This window comes from Equus przewalskii, unplaced genomic scaffold (assembly GCF_037783145.1).
Source record: "Equus przewalskii isolate Varuska unplaced genomic scaffold, EquPr2 ChrUn-12, whole genome shotgun sequence".
NCBI lineage: Eukaryota > Metazoa > Chordata > Mammalia > Perissodactyla > Equidae > Equus > Equus przewalskii.
Genome location: NW_027228749.1, coordinates 1,814,540 through 1,832,783, shown reverse-complemented (window position 1 = coordinate 1,832,783; position 18,244 = coordinate 1,814,540).

The window sequence follows — 18,244 nt, the reverse complement described above, 5'->3', positions numbered from 1 at the left end:
AAGATGATTTGCGGCCCAACTCGCCCTTTGGAAAGAAGCCTGCACGTTGTGCCTTTCAGCTCTAGGGCCATGTAGCACACCCAGAGCAGAAGTTCTACTTCAGCCAGATCAGGCCTGCAAAGAAACTGCGTTTCACAGGCCTTTGTAAGAGATGTTCCTGGTAGGCTGTAAGAGCAATGCACACAGCAAGTTGTTTCTTAGCTCCCAAAGAGCTGGAAGCAAGATGCTTTGGGGCCCAACTCGCCCTTTGGAAAGAAGCCTGCACGTTGTGCCTTTCAGCTCTAGGGCCATGTAGCACACCCAGAGCAGAAGTTCTACTTCAGCCAGATCAGGCCTACAAAGAAACTGCGTTTCACAGGCCTTTGTAAGAGATGTTCCCGGTAGGCTGGAAGAGAACTGCGCAGAGCGAGTTGTTTCTTAGCTTCCCAAAGAGCTGGAAGCAAGATGCTTTGGGGCCCTACTCGCCCTTTGGAAAGAAGCCTGCACGTGGTGCCTTTCAGTTCTAGGGCCATGTAGCACACCCAGAGCAGAAGTTCTACTTCAGGCAGATCAGGCCTGCAAAGAAACTGCGTTTCACAGGCTTTTTAAGAGATGTTCCCGGTAGGCTGTAAGAGCACTGTGCAGAGCGAGTTGTTTCTTAGCTTTCCAAAGAGCTGGAAGCAAGATGCTTTGGGGCCCTACTCGCCCTTTGGAAAGAAGCCTGCACATTGTGCCTTTCAGCTCTAGGGCAATGTAGCACACCCACAGCAGAAGTTCTACTTCATCCAGCTCAGGCCTGCAAAGAAACTGCGTTTCACAGGCCTTTGTAAGAGATGCTCCCGGTAGGTTGTAAGAGCACTGCGCTCAGTGAGTTGTTTCTTAGCTTCCCAAAGAGCAGGAAGCAAGATGCTTTGGGGCCCAACTCGCCCTTTGGAAAGCAGCCTGCACGTTGTGCCTTTCAGCTCTAGGGACATGTAGCACACCCAGAGCAGAAGTTCTACTTCAGCCAGATGAGGCCTGCAAAGAAACTGCGTTTCACAGGCCTTTGTAAGAGATCTTCCCGGTAGGCTGTAAGAGCACTGTGCAGAGCGAGTTGTTTCTTAGCTTCCCAAAGAGCTGGAAGCAAGATGCTTTGGGCCCCAACTCGCCCTTTGGAAAGAAGCCTGCACGTTGTGCCTTTCAGCTCTAGGGCCATGTAGCACACCCAGAGCAGAAGTTCTACTTCAGCCAGATCAGGCCTGCAAAGAAACTGCGTTTCACAGGCCTTTGTAAGAGATGTTCCCGGTAGGCTGTAAGAGCACTGTGCAGAGCGAGTTGTTTTTAGCTTCCCAAAGAGCTGGAAGCAAGATGCTTTGGGGCCCAACTCGCCCTTTGCAAAGAAGCCTGCACGTTGTGCCTTTCATCTCTAGGGCCATGTAGCACACCCAGAGCAGAAGTTCTACTTCAGCCAGATCAGGCCTGCAAAGAAACTGCGTTTCACAGGCCTTTGTAAGAGATGTTCCCAGTAGGTTGTAAGCGCACTGTGCAGAGCGAGTTGTTTCTTAGCTTCCCAAAGAGCTGGAAGCAAGATGATTTGCGGCCCAACACGCCCGTTTGAAAGAAGCCTGCACGTTGTGCCTTTCCGCTCTAGGGCAATGTAGCACACGCAGAGCAGAAGTTCTACTTCAGCCAGATCAGGCCTGCAAAGAAACTGCGTTTCACAGTCCTTTGTAAGAGATGTTCCCGGTAGGCTGTAAGAGCACTGCGCACAGCGAGTTGTTTCTTAGCTTCCCAAAGAGCTGGAAGCAAGATACTTTAAGGCCCAACTCGCCTTTGGAAAATAGCCTGCAGTTTGAGCCTTTCAGCTCTAGGACAATGTAGCACACCCAGAGCAGAAGTTCTACTTCAGCCAGATCAGGCCTGCAAATAAACTGCGTTTCACAGCCCTTTGTAAGAGATGTTCCCGGTAGGCTGTAAGAGCACTGCGCACTGCGAGTTGTTTCTTAGCTTCCCAAAGAGCTGGAAGCAAGATGCTTTGGGGCCCAACTCGCCCTTTGGAAAGAAGCCTGCACGTTGTGCCTTTCAGCTCTAGGGCCATGTAGCACACCCAGAGCAGAAGTTCTACTTCAGCCAGATCAGGCCTGCAAAGAAACTGCGTTTCGCAGGCCTTTGTAAGAGATGTTCCCGGTCGGCTGGAAGAGAACTGCGCAGAGCGAGTTGTTTCTTAGCTTCCCAAAGAGCTGGAAGCAAGATGCTGTGGGGCCCAACTCGCCCTTTGGAAAGAAGCCTGCACGTGGTGCCTTTCAGTTCTAGGGCCATGTAGCACACCCAGAGCAGAAGTTCTACTTCAGGCAGATCAGGCCTGCAAAGAAACTGCGTTTCACAGGCCTTTGTAAGAGATGTTCCCGGTAGGCTGTAAGAGCACTGTGCAGAGCGAGTTGTTTCTTAGCTTTCCAAAGAGCTGGAAGCAAGATGCTTTGGGGCCCTACTCGCCCTTTGGAAAGACGCCTGCACGTTGTGCCTTTCAGCTCTATTGCAATGAAGCACACCCACAGCAGAAGTCCTACTTCAGCCAGCTCAGGCCTGCAAAGAAACTGCGTTTCACAGGCCTTTGTAAGAGATGCTCCCGGTAGGTTGTAAGAGCACTGCGCTCAGCGAGTTGTTTCTTAGCTTCCCAAAGAGCTGGAAGCAAGATGATTTGGGGCCCAACTCGCCCTTTGGAAAGAAGCCTGCACGTTGTGCCTTTCAGCTCTAGGGCCATGTAGCACACCCAGAGCAGAAGTTCTACTTCAGCCAGATGAGGCCTGCAAAGAAACTGCGTTTCACAGGCCTTTGTAAGAGATCTTCCCGGTAGGCTGTAAGAGCACTGTGCAGAGCGAGTTGTTTCTTAGCTTCCCAAAGAGCTGGAAGCAAGATGCTTTGGGGCCCAACTCGCCCTTTGCAAAGAAGCCTGCACGTTGTGCCTTTCATCTCTAGGGCCATGTAGCACACCCAGAGCAGAAGTTCTACTTCAGCCAGATCAGGCCTGCAAAGAAACTGCGTTTCACAGGCATTTGTAAGAGATGTTCCCAGTAGGTTGTAAGCGCACTGTGCAGAGCGAGTTGTTTCTTAGCTTCCCAAAGAGCTGGAAGCAAGATGATTTGCGGCCCAACTCGCCCTTTGGAAAGAAGCCTGCACGTTGTGCCTTTCAGCTCTAGGGCCATGTAGCACACCCAGAGCAGAAGTTCTACTTCAGCAAGATCAGGCCTGCAAAGAAACTGCGTTTCACAGGCCTTTGTAAGAGATGTTCCAGGTAGGCTTTAAGAGCACTGCGCAGAGCGAGTTGTTTCTTAGCTTCCCAAAGAGCTGGAAGCAAGATGCTGTGGGGCCCAACTTGCCCTTTGGAAAGAAGCCTGCACGTTGTGCCTTTCAGCTCTAGGGCCATGTAGCACACCCAGAGCAGAAGTTCTACTTCAGCCAGATCAGGCCTGCAAAGAAACTGCGTTTCACAGGCCTTTGTAAGAGAAGTTCCTGGTAGGCTGTAAGAGCACTGTACAGAGTGAGTTGTTTCTTAGCTTCCCAAAGAGCTGGAAGCAAGATGCTTTGGGGCCCAACTCGCCCTTTTGAAAGAAGCCTGCACGTTGTGCCTTTCAGCTCTAGGGCCATGTAGCACACCCAGAGCAGAAGTTCTACTTCAGCCAGATCAGGCCTGCAAAGAAACTGCGTTTCACAGGCCTTTGTAAGAGATGTTCCCGGTAGGCTGGAAGAGAACTGCGCAGAGCGAGTTGTTTCTTAGCTTCCCAAAGAGCTGGAAGCAAGATGCTTTGGGGCCCAACTCGCCCTTTGGAAAGAAGCCTGCACGTGGTGCCTTTCAGTTCTAGGGCCATGTAGCACACCCAGAGCAGAAGTTCTACTTCAGGCAGATCAGGCCTGCAAAGAAACTGCGTTTCACAGGCATTTGTAAGAGATGTTCCCGGTAGGCTGTAAGAGCACAGTGCAGAGCGAGTTGTTTCTTAGCTTTCCAAAGAGCTGGAAGCAAGATGCTTTGGGGCCCTACTCGCCCTTTGGAAAGAAGCCTGCACATTGTGCCTTTCAGCTCTAGGGCAATGTAGCACACCCACAGCAGAAGTTCTACTTCAGGCAGATCAGGCCTGCAAAGAAACTGCGTTTCACAGGCCTTTGTAAGAGATGTTCCCAGTAGGTTGTAAGCGCACTGTGCAGAGCGAGTTGTTTCTTAGCTTCCCAAAGAGCTGGAAGCAAGATGATTTGCGGCCCAACACGCCCGTTTGAAAGAAGCCTGCACGTTGTACCTTTCCGCTCTAGGGCAATGTAGCACACGCAGAGCAGAAGTTCTACTTCAGCCAGATCAGGCCTGCAAAGAAACTGCGTTTCACAGTCCTGTGTAAGAGATGTTCCCGGTAGGCTGTAATTCCACTGCGCACAGCGAGTTGTTTCTTAGCTTCCCAAAGAGCTGGAAGCAAGATACTTTGGGGCCCAACTCGCCTTTGGAAAATAGCCTGCAGTTTGAGCCTTTCAGCTCTAGGACAATGTAGCACACCCAGAGCAGAAGTTCTACTTCAGCCAGATCAGGCCTGCAACGAAACTGCGTTTCACAGGCCTTTGTAAGAGATGTTCCCGGTAGGCTGTAAGAGCACTGCGCACAGCGAGTTGTTTCTTAGCTTCCCAAAGAGCTGGAAGCAAGATGCTTTGGGGCCCAACTCGCCCTTTGGAAAGAAGCCAGCACTTTGTGCCTTTCAGCTCTAGGGCAATGTAGCACACCCAGAGCAGAAGTTCTACTTCAGCCAGATCAGGCCTGCAAAGAAACTGCATTTCACAGCCCTTTGTAAGTGATGCTCCCGGTAGGCTGTAAGAGCACTGTGCAGAGCGAGTTGTTTCTTAGCTTCCCAAAGAGCTGGAAGCAAGATGCTTTGGGGCCCAACTCGTCCTTTGGAAAGAAGCCTGCACGTTGTGCCTTTCATCTCTAGGGCCATGTAGCACACGCATTGCAGAAGTTCTACTTCAGCCAGATCATGCCTGTAAAGAAACTGCGTTTCACAGACGTTTGTAAGAGATGTTCCCTGTAGGATGTAAGAGCACTGTGCAGAGCGAGTTGTTTCTTAGCTTCCCAAAGAGCTGGAAGCAAGATGATTTACGGACCAACACGCCCGTTTGAAAGAAGCCTGCACGTTGTGCCTTTCCGCTCTAGGGCAATGTAGCACACGCAGAGCAGAAGTTCTACTTCAGCCAGATCAGGCCTGCAAAGAAACTGCGTTTCACAGTCCTTTGTAAGAGATGTTCCCGGTAGGCTGTAAGAGCACTGCGCACAGCGAGTTGTTTCTTAGCTTTCCAAAGAGCTGGAAGCAAGATACTTTGGGGCCCAACTCGCCTTTGGAAAATAGCCTGCAGTTTGAGCCTTTCAGGTCTAGGACAATGTAGCACACCCAGAGCAGAAGTTCTACTTCAGCCAGATCAGGCCTGCAAAGAAACTGCGTTTCACAGGCCTTTGTAAGAGATGTACCCGGTAGGCTGTAAGAGCACTGCGCACAGCGAGTTGTTTCTTAGCTTCCCAAAGAGCTGGAAGCAAGATGCTTTGGGGCCCAACTCGCCCTTTGGAAAGAAGCCTGCACGTTGTGCCTTTCAGCTCTAGGGCAATGTAGCACACCCAGAGCAGAAGTTCTACTTCAGCCAGATCAGGCCTGCAAAGAAACTTCATTTCACAGGCCTTTGTAAGTGATGCTCCCGGTAGGCTGTAAGAGCACTGTGCAGAGCGAGTTGTTTCTTAGCTTCCCAAAGAGCTGGAAGCAAGATGATTTGTGGCCCAACTGGCCCTTTTGAAAGAAGCCTGCACGTTGTGCCTTTCAGTTCTAGGGCCATGTAGCACACCCAGAGCAGAAGTTCTACTTCAGCCAGATCAGGCCTGCAAAGAAACTGCGTTTCACAGGCCTTTGTAAGAGATGTTCCCGGTAGGCTGTAAGAGCACTGTGCAGACCGAGTTGTTTCTTAGCTTTCCAAAGAGCTGGAAGCAAGATGCTTTGGGGCCCTACTCGCCCTTTGGAAAGACGCCTGCACGTTGTGCCTTTCAGCTCGAGGGCAATGTAGCACACCCACAGCAGAAGTTCTACTTCAGCCAGCTCAGGCCTGCAAAGAAACTGCGTTTCACAGGCCTTTGAAAGAGATGCTCCCGGTAGGTTGTAAGAGCACTGCGCTCAGCGAGTTGTTTCTTAGCTTCCCAAAGAGCTGGAAGCAAGATGCTTTGGGGCCCAACTCGCCCTTTGGAAAGAAGCCTGCACGTTGTGCCTTTCAGCTCTAGGGACATGTAGCACACCCAGAGCAGAAGTTCTACTTCAGCCAGGTGAGGCCTGCAAAGAAACTGCGTTTCACAGGCCTTTGTAAGAGATCTTCCCGGTAGGCTGTAAGAGCACTGTGCAGAGCGAGTTGTTTCTTAGCTTCCCAAAGAGCTGGAAGCAAGATGCTTTGGGGCCCAACTCGCCCTTTGCAAAGAAGCCTGCACGTTGTGCCTTTCATCTCTAGGGCCATGTAGCACACCCAGAGCAGAAGTTCTACTTCAGCCAGATCAGGCCTGCAAAGAAACTGCGTTTCACAGGCATTTGTAAGAGATGTTCCCAGTAGGTTTTAAGCGCACTGTGCAGAGCGAGTTGTTTGTTAGCTTCCCAAAGAGCTGGAAGCAAGATGATTTGCGGCCCAACTCGCCCTTTGGAAAGAAGCCTGCACGTTGTGCCTTTCAGCTCGAGGGCCATGTAGCACAACCAGTGCAGAAGTTCTACTTCAGCCAGATCAGGCCTGCAAAGAAACTGCGTTTCACAGGCCTTTGTAAGAGATGTTCCCAGTAGGCTGTAAGAGCACTGCACAGAGCGAGTTGTTTCTTAGCTTCCCAAAGAGCTGGAAGCAAGATGCTTTGGGGCCCAACTCGCCCTTTGGAAAGAAGCATGCACGATGTGCCTTTCAGCTCGAGGGCCATGTAGCACACCCAGAGCAGAAGTTCTACTTCAGCCAGATCAGGCCTGCAAAGAAACTGCGTTTCACAGGCCTTTGTAAGAGATGTTCCCAGTAGGCTGTAAGAGCACTGCGCAGAGCGAGTTGTTTCTTAGCTTCCCAAAGAGCTGGAAGCAAGATGCTTTGGGGCCCAACTCGCCCTTTGGAAAGAAGCCTGCACGTTGTGCCTTTCAGCTCTAGGGCCATGTAGCACACCCAGAGCAGAAGTTCTACTTCAGCCAGATCAGGCCTGCAAAGAAACTGCGTTTCACAGGCCTTTGTAAGAGATGTTCCCGGTCGGCTGGAAGAGAACTGCGCAGAGCGAGTTGTTTCTTAGCTTCCCAAAGAGCTGGAAGAAAGATGCTGTGGGGCCCAACTCGCCCTTTGGAAAGAAGCCTGCACGTGGTGCCTTTCAGTTCTAGGGCCATGTAGCACACCCAGAGCAGAAGTTCTACTTCAGGCAGATCAGGCCTGCAAAGAAACTGCGTTTCACAGGCCTTTGTAAGAGATGTTCCCGGTAGGCTGTAAGAGCACTGTGCAGAGCGAGTTGTTTCTTAGCTTTCCAAAGAGCTGGAAGCAAGATGCTTTGGGGCCCTACTCGCCCTTTGGAAAGACGCCTGCACGTTGTGCCTTTCAGCTCGAGGGCAATGTAGCACACCCACAGCAGAAGTTCTACTTCAGCCAGCTCAGGCCTGCAAAGAAACTGCGTTTCACAGGCCTTTGAAAGAGATGCTCCCGGTAGGTTGTAAGAGCACTGCGCTCAGCGAGTTGTTTCTTAGCTTCCCAAAGAGCTGGAAGCAAGATGCTTTGGGGCCCAACTCGCCCTTTGGAAAGAAGCCTGCACGTTGTGCCTTTCAGCTCTAGGGACATGTAGCACACCCAGAGCAGAAGTTCTACTTCAGCCAGGTGAGGCCTGCAAAGAAACTGCGTTTCACAGGCCTTTGTAAGAGATCTTCCCGGTAGGCTGTAAGAGCACTGTGCAGAGCGAGTTGTTTCTTAGCTTCCCAAAGAGCTGGAAGCAAGATGCTTTGGGGCCCAACTCGCCCTTTGCAAAGAAGGCTGCACGTTGTGCCTTTCATCTCTAGGGCCATGTAGCACACCCAGAGCAGAAGTTCTACTTCAGCCAGATCAGGCCTGCAAAGAAACTGCGTTTCACAGGCATTTGTAAGAGATGTTCCCAGTAGGTTTTAAGCGCACTGTGCAGAGCGAGTTGTTTGTTAGCTTCCCAAAGAGCTGGAAGCAAGATGATTTGCGGCCCAACTCGCCCTTTGGAAAGAAGCCAGCACGTTGTGCCTTTCAGCTCGAGGGCCATGTAGCACAACCAGTGCAGAAGTTCTACTTCAGCCAGATCAGGCCTGCAAAGAAACTGCGTTTCACAGGCCTTTGTAAGAGATGTTCCCAGTAGGCTGTAAGAGCACTGCACAGAGCGAGTTGTTTCTTAGCTTCCCAAAGAGCTGGAAGCAAGATGCTTTGGGGCCTAACTCGCCCTTTGGAAAGAAGCATGCACGATGTGCCTTTCAGCTCGAGGGCCATGTAGCACACCCAGAGCAGAAGTTCTACTTCAGCCAGATCAGGCCTGCAAAGAAACTGCGTTTCACAGGCCTTTGTAAGAGAAGTTCCTGGTAGGCTGTAAGAGCACTGTACAGAGTGAGTTGTTTCTTAGCTTCCCAAAGAGCTGGAAGCAACATGCTTTGGGGCCCAACTCGCCCTTTTGAAAGAAGCCTGCACGTTGGGCCTTTCAGCTCTAGGGCAATGTATCACACCCAGAGCAGAAGTTCTACTTCAGCCAGATCAGGCCTGCAAAGAAAGAGCGTTTCACAGGCCTTTGTAAGAGATGTTCCTGGTAGGCTGTAAGAGCACTGTGCAGAGCGAGTTGTTTCTTAGCTTTCCAAAGAGCTGGAAGCAAGATGCTTTGGGGCCCAACTCGCCCTTTGGAAAGAAGCCTGCACGGTTTGCCTTTCAGCTGTAGGGCCATGTAGCACACCCAAAGCAGAAGTTCTAGTTCAGCCACATCAGGCCTGCAAAGAAAGTGCGTTTCACAGGCCTTTGTAAGAGATGTTCCCGGTAGGCTGTAAGAGCACCTTGCCGAGCGAGTTGTTTCTTAGCTTCCCAAAGATCTGGAAGCAAGATGCTTTGGGGCCCAACTCGCCCTTTGGAAAGAAGCCTGCACGTTGTGCCTTTCAGCTCTAGGGCCATGTAGCACACCCAGAGCAGAAGTTCTACTTCAGCCAGATCAGGCCTGCAAAGAAACTGCGTTTCACAGGCCTTTGTAAGAGATGTTCCCGGTAGGCTGGAAGAGAACTGCGCAGAGCGAGTTGTTTCTTAGCTTCCCAAAGAGCTGGAAGCAAGATGCTTTGGGGCCCTACTCGCCCTTTGGAAAGAAGCCTGCACGTGGTGCCTTTCAGTTCTAGGGCCATGTAGCACACCCAGAGCAGAAGTTCTACTTCAGGCAGATCAGGCCTGCAAAGAAACTGCGTTTCACAGGCATTTGTAAGAGATGTTCCCGGTAGGCTGTAAGAGCACTGTGCAGAGCTAGTTGTTTCTTAGCTTTCCAAAGAGCTGGAAGCAAGATGCTTTGGGGCCCTACTCGCCCTTTGGAAAGAAGCCTGCACATTGTGCCTTTCAGCTCTAGGGCAATGTAGCACACCCACAGCAGAAGTTCTACTTCAGCCAGCTCAGGCCTGCAAAGAAACTGAGTTTCACAGGCCTTTGTAAGAGATGCTCCCGGTAGGTTGTAAGAGCACTGCGCTCAGTGAGTTGTTTCTTAGCTTCCCAAAGAGCTGGAAGCAAGATGCTTTGGGGCCCAACTCGCCCTTTGGAAAGAAGCCTGCACGTGGTGCCTTTCAGCTCTAGGGCCATGTAGCACACCCAGAGCAGAAGTTCTACTTCAGCCAGATGAGGCCTGCAAAGAAACTGCGTTTCACAGGCCTTTGTAAGAGATCTTCCCGGTAGGCTGTAAGAGCACTGTGCAGAGCGAGTTGTTTCTTAGCTTCCCAAAGAGCTGGAAGCAAGATGCTTTGGGGCCCAACTCGCCCTTTGGAAAGAAGCCTGCACATTGTGCCTTTCAGCTCTAGGGCCATGTAGCACACCCACAGCAGAAGTTCTACTTCAGCCAGATCAGCCCTGCAAAGAAACTGCGTTTCACAGGCCTTTGTAAGAGATCTTCCCGGTAGGCTGTAAGAGCACTGTGCAGAGCGAGTTGTTTCTTAGCTTCCCAAAGAGCTGGAAGCAAGATGCTTTGGGGCCCAACTCGCCCTTTGCAAAGAAGCCTGCACGTTGTGCCTTTCATCTCTAGGGCCATGTAGCACACCCAGAGCAGAAGTTCTACTTCAGCCAGATCAGGCCTGCAAAGAAACTGCGTTTCACAGGCCTTTGTAAGAGATGTTCCCAGTAGGTTGTAAGCGCACTGTGCAGAGCGAGTTGTTTCTTAGCTTCCCAAAGAGCTGGAAGCAAGATGATTTGCGGCCCAACACGCCCGTTTGAAAGAAGCCTGCACGTTGTGCCTTTCCGCTCTAGGGCAATGTAGCACACGCAGAGCAGAAGTTCTACTTCAGCCAGATCAGGCCTGCAAAGAAACTGCGTTTCACAGTCCTTTGTAAGAGATGTTCCCGGTAGGCTGTAAGAGCACTGCGCACAGCGAGTTGTTTCTTAGCTTCCCAAAGAGCTGGAAGCAAGATACTTTGGGGCCCAACTCGCCTTTGGAAAATAGCCTGCAGTTTGAGCCTTTCAGCTCTAGGACAATGTAGCACACCCAGAGCAGAAGTTCTACTTCAGCCAGATCAGGCCTGCAACGAAACTGCGTTTCACAGGCCTTTGTAAGAGATGTTCCCGGTAGGCTGTAAGAGCACTGCGCACAGCGAGTTGTTTATTAGCTTCCCAAAGAGCTGGAAGCAAGATGCTTTAGGGCCCAACTCGCCCTTTGGAAAGAAGCCTGCACTTTGTGCCTTTCAGCTCTAGGGCAATGTAGCACACCCAGAGCAGAAGTTCTACTTCAGCCAGATCAGGCCTGCAAAGAAACTGCATTTCACAGCCCTTTGTAAGTGATGCTCCCGGTAGGCTGTAAGAGCACTGTGCAGAGCGAGTTGTTTCTTAGCGGCCCAAAGAGCTGGAAGCAAGATGCTTTGGGGCCCAACTCGCCCTTTGGAAAGAAGCCTGCACGTTGTGCCTTTCATCTCTAGGGCCATGTAGCACACGCATTGCAGAAGTTCTACTTCAGCCAGATCAGGCCTGTAAAGAAACTGCGTTTCACAGACGTTTGTAAGAGATGTTCCCTGTAGGCTGTAAGAGCACTGTGCAGAGCGAGTTGTTTCTTAGCTTCCCAAAGAGCTGGAAGCAAGATGATTTGCGGCCCAACACGCCCGTTTGAAAGAAGCCTGCACGTTGTGCCTTTCCGCTCTAGGGCAATGTAGCACACGCAGAGCAGAAGTTCTACTTCAGCCAGATCAGGCCTGCAAAGAAACTGCGTTTCACAGTCCTTTGTAAGAGATGTTCCCGGTAGGCTGTAAGAGCACTGCGCACAGCGAGTTGTTTCTTAGCTTTCCAAAGAGCTGGAAGCAAGATACTTTGGGGCCCAACTCGCCTTTGGAAAATAGCCTGCAGTTTGAGCCTTTCAGGTCTAGGACAATGTAGCACACCCAGAGCAGAAGTTCTACTTCAGCCAGATCAGGCCTGCAAAGAAACTGCGTTTCACAGGCCTTTGTAAGAGATGTTCCCGGTAGGCTGTAAGAGCACTGCGCACAGCGAGTTGTTTCTTAGCTTCCCAAAGAGCTGGAAGCAAGATGCTTTGGGGCCCAACTCGCCCTTTGGAAAGAAGCCTGCACGTTGTGCCTTTCAGCTCTAGGGCAATGTAGCACACCCAGAGCAGAAGTTCTACTTCAGCCAGATCAGGCCTGCAAAGAAACTGCATTTCACAGCCCTTTGTAAGTGATGCTCCCGGTAGGCTGTAAGAGCACTGTGCAGAGCGAGTTGTTTCTTAGCGGCCCAAAGAGCTGGAAGCAAGATGCTTTGGGGCCCAACTCGCCCTTTGGAAAGAAGCCTGCACGTTGTGCCTTTCATCTCTAGGGCCATGTAGCACACGCATTGCAGAAGTTCTACTTCAGCCAGATCATGCCTGTAAAGAAACTGCGTTTCACAGACGTTTGTAAGAGATGTTCCCTGTAGGCTGTAAGAGCACTGTGCAGAGCGAGTTGTTTCTTAGCTTCCCAAAGAGCTGGAAGCAGGATGTTTTGCGGACCAACTCACCCTTGGAAAGAAGCATGCACGTTGTGCCTTTCCGCTCTAGGGCAATGTAGCACACGCAGAGCAGAAGTTCTACTTCAGCCAGATCAGGCCTGCAATAAACTGCGTTTCACAGTCCTTTGTAAGAGATGTTCCCGGTAGGCTGTAAGAGCACTGCGCACAGCGAGATGTTTCTTAGCTTCCCAAAGAGCTGGAAGCAAGATGCTTTGTTGCCCAACTCGCCCTTTGGAAAGAAGCCTGCACGTTGTGCCTTTCAGCTCGAGGGCCATGTAGTACAACCAGTGCAGAAGTTCTACTTCAGCCAGATCAGGCCTGCAAAGAAACTGCGTTTCACAGGCCTTTGTAAGAGATGTTCCCAGTAGGCTGTAAGAGCACTGCACAGAGCGAGTTGTTTCTTAGCTTCCCAAAGAGCTGGAAGCAAGATGCTTTGGGGAGCAACTCGCCCTTTGGAAAGAAGCATGCACGTTGTGCCTTTCAGCTCGAGGGCCATGTAGCACACCCAGAGCAGAAGTTCTACTTCAGCCAGATCAGGCCTGCAAAGAAACTGCGTTTCACAGGCCTTTGTAAGAGATGTTCCCGGTAGGCTGTAAGAGCACTGCGCAGAGCGAGTTGTTTCTTAGCTTCCCAAAGAGCTGGAAGCAAGATGATTTGCGGCCCAACTCGCCCTTTGGAAAGAAGCCTGCACGTTGTGCCTTTCAGCTCTAGGGCCATGTAGCACACCCAGAGCAGAAGTTCTACTTCAGCCAGATCAGGCCTGCAAAGAAACTGCGTTTCACAGGCCTTTGTAAGAGATATTCCAGGTAGGCTTTAAGAGCACTGCGCAGAGCGAGTTGTTTCTTAGCTTCCCAAAGAGCTGGAAGCAAGATGCTGTGGGGCCCAACTTGCCCTTTGGAAAGAAGCCTGCACGTTGTGCCTTTCAGCTCTAGGGCCATGTAGCACACCCAGAGCAGAAGTTCTACTTCAGCCAGATCAGGCCTGCAAAGAAACTGCGTTTCACAGGCCTTTGTAAGAGATGTTCCTGGTAGGCTGTAAGAGCACTGTACAGAGCGAGTTGTTTCTTAGCTTCCCAAAGAGCTGGAAGCAAGATGCTTTGGGGCCCAACTCGCCCTTTTGAAAGAAGCCAGCACGTTGGGCCTTTCAGCTCTAGGGCAATGTATCACACCCAGAGCAGAAGTTCTACTTCAGCCAGATCAGGCCTTCAAAGAAAGAGCGTTTCACAGGCCTTTGTAAGAGATGTTCCTGGTAGGCTGTAAGAGCACCTTGCAGAGCGAGTTGTTTCTTAGATTTCCAAAGAGCTGGAAGCAAGATGCTTTGGGGCCCAACTCGCCCTTTGGAAAGAAGCCTGCACGGTTTGCCTTTAAGCTCTAGGGCCATGTAGCACACCCATAGCAGAAGTTCTAGTTCAGCCACATCAGGCCTGCAAAGAAAGTGCGTTTCACAGGCCTTTGTAAGAGATGTTCCCGGTAGGCTGTAAGAGCATCTTGCAGAGCGCGTTGTTTCTTAGCTTCCCAAAGATCTGGAAGCAAGATGCTTTGGGGCCCAACTCGCCCTTTGGAAAGAAGCCTGCACGTTGTGCCTTTCAGCTCTAGGGCCATGTAGCACACCCAGAGCAGAAGGTCTACTTCAGCCAGATCAGGGCTGCAAAGAAACTGCGTTTCACAGGCCTTTGTAAGAGATGTTCCCGGTAGGCTGTAAGAGGACTGTGCAGAGCGAGTTGTTTCTTAGCTTCCCAAAGAGCTGGAAGCAAGATGCTTTGGGGCCCAACTCGCCCTTTGGAAAGAAGCCTGCACGTTCTGCCTTTCAGCTCTAGGGCCATGTAGCACGCCCAGAGCAGAAGTTCTACTTCAGCCAGATCAGGCCTGTAAAGAAACTGCGTTTCACAGGCTTTGGTAAGATATGTTCCCGGTAGGCTGTAAGAGCATTGTGCAGAGCGAGTTGTTTCTTAGCTTCCCAAAGAGCTGGAAGCAAGATGCTTTGCGGCCCAACTCGCCCATTGGAAAGAATCATGCACGTTGTGCCTTTCCGCTCTAGGGCAATGTAGCACACCCAGAGCAGAAGTTCTACTTCAGCCAGATCAGGCCTGCAAAGAAACTGCGTTTCACAGGCTTTTGTAAGAGATGTTCCCAGTAGGTTTTAAGCGCACTGTGCAGAGCGAGTTGTTTGTTAGCTTCCCAAAGAGCTGGAAGCAAGATGATTTGCGGCCCAACTCGCCCTTTGTAAAGAAGCCTGCACGTTGTGCCTTTCAGCTCTAGGGCCATGTAGCACACCCAGAGCAGAAGTTCTACTTCAGCCAGATCAGGCCTGCAAAGAAACTGCGTTTCACAGGCCTTTGTAAGAGATATTCCAGGTAGGCTTTAAGAGCACTGCGCTGAGCGAGTTGTTTCTTAGCTTCCCAAAGAGCTGGAAGCAAGATGCTGTGGGGCCCAACTTGCCCTTTGGAAAGAAGCCTGCACGTTGTGCCTTTCAGCTCTAGGGCCATGTAGCACACCCAGAGCAGAAGTTCTACTTCAGCCAGATCAGGCCTGCAAAGAAACTGCGTTTCACAGGCCTTTGTAAGAGATGTTCCTGGTAGGCTGTAAGAGCACTGTACAGAGCGAGTTGTTTCTTAGCTTCCCAAACAGCTGGAAGCAAGATGCTTTGGGGCCCAACTCGCCCTTTTGAAAGAAGCCTGCACGTTGGGCCTTTCAGCTCTAGGGCAATGTATCACACCCAGAGCAGAAGTTCTACTTCAGCCAGATCAGGCCTGCAAAGAAAGAGCGTTTCACAGGCCTTTGTAAGAGATGTTCCTGGTAGGCTGTAAGAGCACTGTGCAGAGCGAGTTGTTTCTTAGCTTTCCAAAGAGCTGGAAGCAAGATGCTTTGGGGCCCAACTCGCCCTTTGGAAAGAAGCCTGCACGGTTTGCCTTTCAGCTCTAGGGCCATGTAGCACACCCAAAGCAGAAGTTCTAGTTCAGCCACATCAGGCCTGCAAAGAAAGTGCGTTTCACAGGCCTTTGTAAGAGATGTTCCCGGTAGGCTGTAAGAGCATCTTGCCGAGCGAGTTGTTTCTTAGCTTCCCAAAGATCTGGAAGCAAGATGCTTTGGGGCCCAACTCGCCCTTTGGAAAGAAGCCTGCACGTTGTGCCTTTCAGCTCTAGGGCCATGTAGCACGCCCAGAGCAGAAGTTCTACTTCAGCCAGATCAGGCCTGTAAAGAAACTGCGTTTCACAGGCTTTGGTAAGATATGTTCCCGGTAGGCTGTAAGAGCACTGTGCAGAGCGAGTTGTTTCTTAGCTTCCCAAAGAGCTGGAAGCAAGATGCTTTGCGGCCCAACTCGCCCATTGGAAAGAATCATGCACGTTGTGCATTTCCGCTCTAGGGCAATGTAGCACACCCAGAGCAGAAGTTCTACTTCAGCCAGCTCAGGCCTGCAAAGAAAGTGCGTTTCACAGACGTTTGTAAGAGATGTTCCCGGTATGCTATAAGAGCACGGTGCAGAGCGAGTTGTTCCTTAGCTTCCCAAAGAGCTGGAAGCAAGATGCTTTGGGGCCCAACTCGCCCTTTGGAAAGAAGCCTGCACGTTGTGACTTTCAGCTCTAGGGCCATGTAGCACACCCAGAGCAGAAGTTCTACTTCAGCCAGATCAGGCCTGCAAAGAAACTGCGTTTCACAGGCTTTTGTAAGAAATGTTCCCGGTAGGCTGTAAGAGCATTGCGCACAGCGAGTTGTTTCTTAGCTTCCCAAAGAGCTGGAAGCAAGATACTTTGTGGCCCAACTCGCCTTTGGAAAATAGCCTGCAGGTTGAGTCTTTCAGCTCTAGCACAATGTAGCACACCCAGAGCAGAAGTTCTACTTCAGCCAGATCAGGCCTGCAAAGAAACTGCGTTTCACAGGCCTTTGTAAGAGGTGTTCCCGGTAGGCTGTAAGAGCACTGCGCACAGCGAGTTTTTTCTAAGCTTCCCAAAGAGCTGGAAGCAAGATGCTTTGGGGCCCAACTCGCCCTTTGGAAAGAAGCCTGCACGTTGTGCCTTTCAGCTCTAGGGCCATGTAGCACACCCAGTGCAGAAGTTCTACTTCAGCCAGATCAGGACTGCAAAGAAACTGCGTTTCACAGGCCTTTGTAAGAGATGTTCCCAGTAGGCTGTAAGAGCACTGCGCAGAGCGAGGTGTTTCTTAGCTTCCCAAAGAGCTGGAAGCAAGATGCTTTGGGGCCCAACTCGCCCTTTGAAAAGAGCATGCACGTTGTGCCTTTCAGCTCTAGGGCAATGTAGCACACCCAGAGCAGAAGTTCTACTTCAGCCAGCTCAGGCCTGCAAAGAAACTGCGTTTCACAGGCCTTTGTAAGAGATGTTCCCGGTACGCTGTAAGAGCACTGTGCAGAGCGAGTTGTTTCTTAGCTTCCCAAACAACTGGAAGCAAGACGCTTTTGGGCCCAACTCGCCCTTTTGAAAGAATCCTGCACGTTGTGCCTTTCAGCTCTAGGCCAATGTAGCACACCCAGAGCAGAAGTTCTACTTCAGCCAGATCAGGCCTGCAAAGAAACTGCGTTTCACAGGCCTTTGTAAGAGATGTTCCTGGTAGGCTGTAAGAGCAATGCACACAGCGAGTTGTTTCTTAGCTTCCCAAAGAGCTGGAAGCAAGATGCTTTGGGGCCCAACTCGCCCTTTGGAAAGAAGCCTGCACGTTGTGCCTTTCAGCTCTAGGGCCATGTAGCACACCCAGAGCAGAAGTTCTACTTCAGCCAGATCAGGCCTGCAAAGAAACTGCGTTTCACAGGCCATTGTAAGAGATGCTCCCGGTCGGCTGGAAGAGAACTGCGCAGAGCGAGTTGTTTCTTAGCTTCCCAAAGAGCTGGAAGCAAGATGCTGTGGGGCCCAACTCACCCTTTGGAAAGAAGCCTTCACGTTGTGCCTTTCAGTTCTAGGGCCATGTAGCACACCCAGAGCAGAAGTTCTACTTCAGGCAGATCAGGCCTGCAAAGAAACTGCGTTTCACAGGCCTTTGTAAGAGATGTTCCCGGTAGGCTGTAAGAGCACTGTGCAGAGCGAGTTGTTTCTTAGCTTCCCAAAGAGCTGGAAGCAAGATGCTTTGGGGCCCTACTCGCCCTTTTGAAAGAAGCCTGCACATTGTGCCTTTCAGCTCTAGGGCAATGTAGCACACCCAGAGCAGAAGTTCTACTTCAGCCAGCTCAGGCCTGCAAAGAAACTGCGTTTCACAGGCCTTTGTAAGAGATGCTCCCGGTAGGTTGTAAGAGCACTGCGCTTAGCGAGTTGTTTCTTAGCTTCCCAAAGAGCTGGAAGCAAGATGCTTTGGGGCCCAACTCGCCCTTTGGAAAGAAGCCTGCACGTTGTGCCTTTCAGCTCTAGGGCCATGTAGCACACCCAGAGCAGAAGTTCTACTTCAGCCAGATGAGGCCTGCAAAGAAACTGCGTTTCACAGGCCTTTGTAAGAGATCTTCCTGGTAGTCTGTAAGAGCACTGTGCAGAGCGAGTTGTTTCTTAGCTTCCCAAAGAGCTGGAAGCAAGATGCTTTGGGGCGCAACTCGCCCTTTGCAAAGAAGCCTGCACGTTGTGCCTTTCATCTCTAAGGCCATGTAGCACACCCAGAGCAGAAGTTCTACTTCAGCCAGCTCAGGCCTGCAAAGAAACTGCGTTTCACAGGCCTTTGTAAGAGATGTTCCCTGTAGGTTGTAAGCGCACTGTGCAGAGCGAGTTGTTTCTTAGCTTCCCAAAGAGCTGGAAGCAAGATGCTTTGCGGCCCAACTCGCCCTTTGGAAAGAAGCCTGCACGTTGTGCCTTTCCGCTCTAGGGCAATGCAGCCCACGCTGAGCAGAAGTTCTACTTCAGCCAGATTAGGCCTGCAAAGAAACTGCTTTTCACAGAAATTTGTAAGAGATGTTCCCGGTAGGCTGTAAGAGCACTGTGCAGAGCGAGTTGTTTCTTAGCTTCCCAAAGAGCTGGAAGCAAGATGCTTTGGGGCCCAACTCGCCCTTTGGAAAGAAGCATGCACGTTGTGCCTTTCAGCTCTAGGGCCATGTAGCACACCCAGAGCAGAAGTTCTACTTCAGGCAGATCAGGCCTGCAAAGAAACTGCGTTTC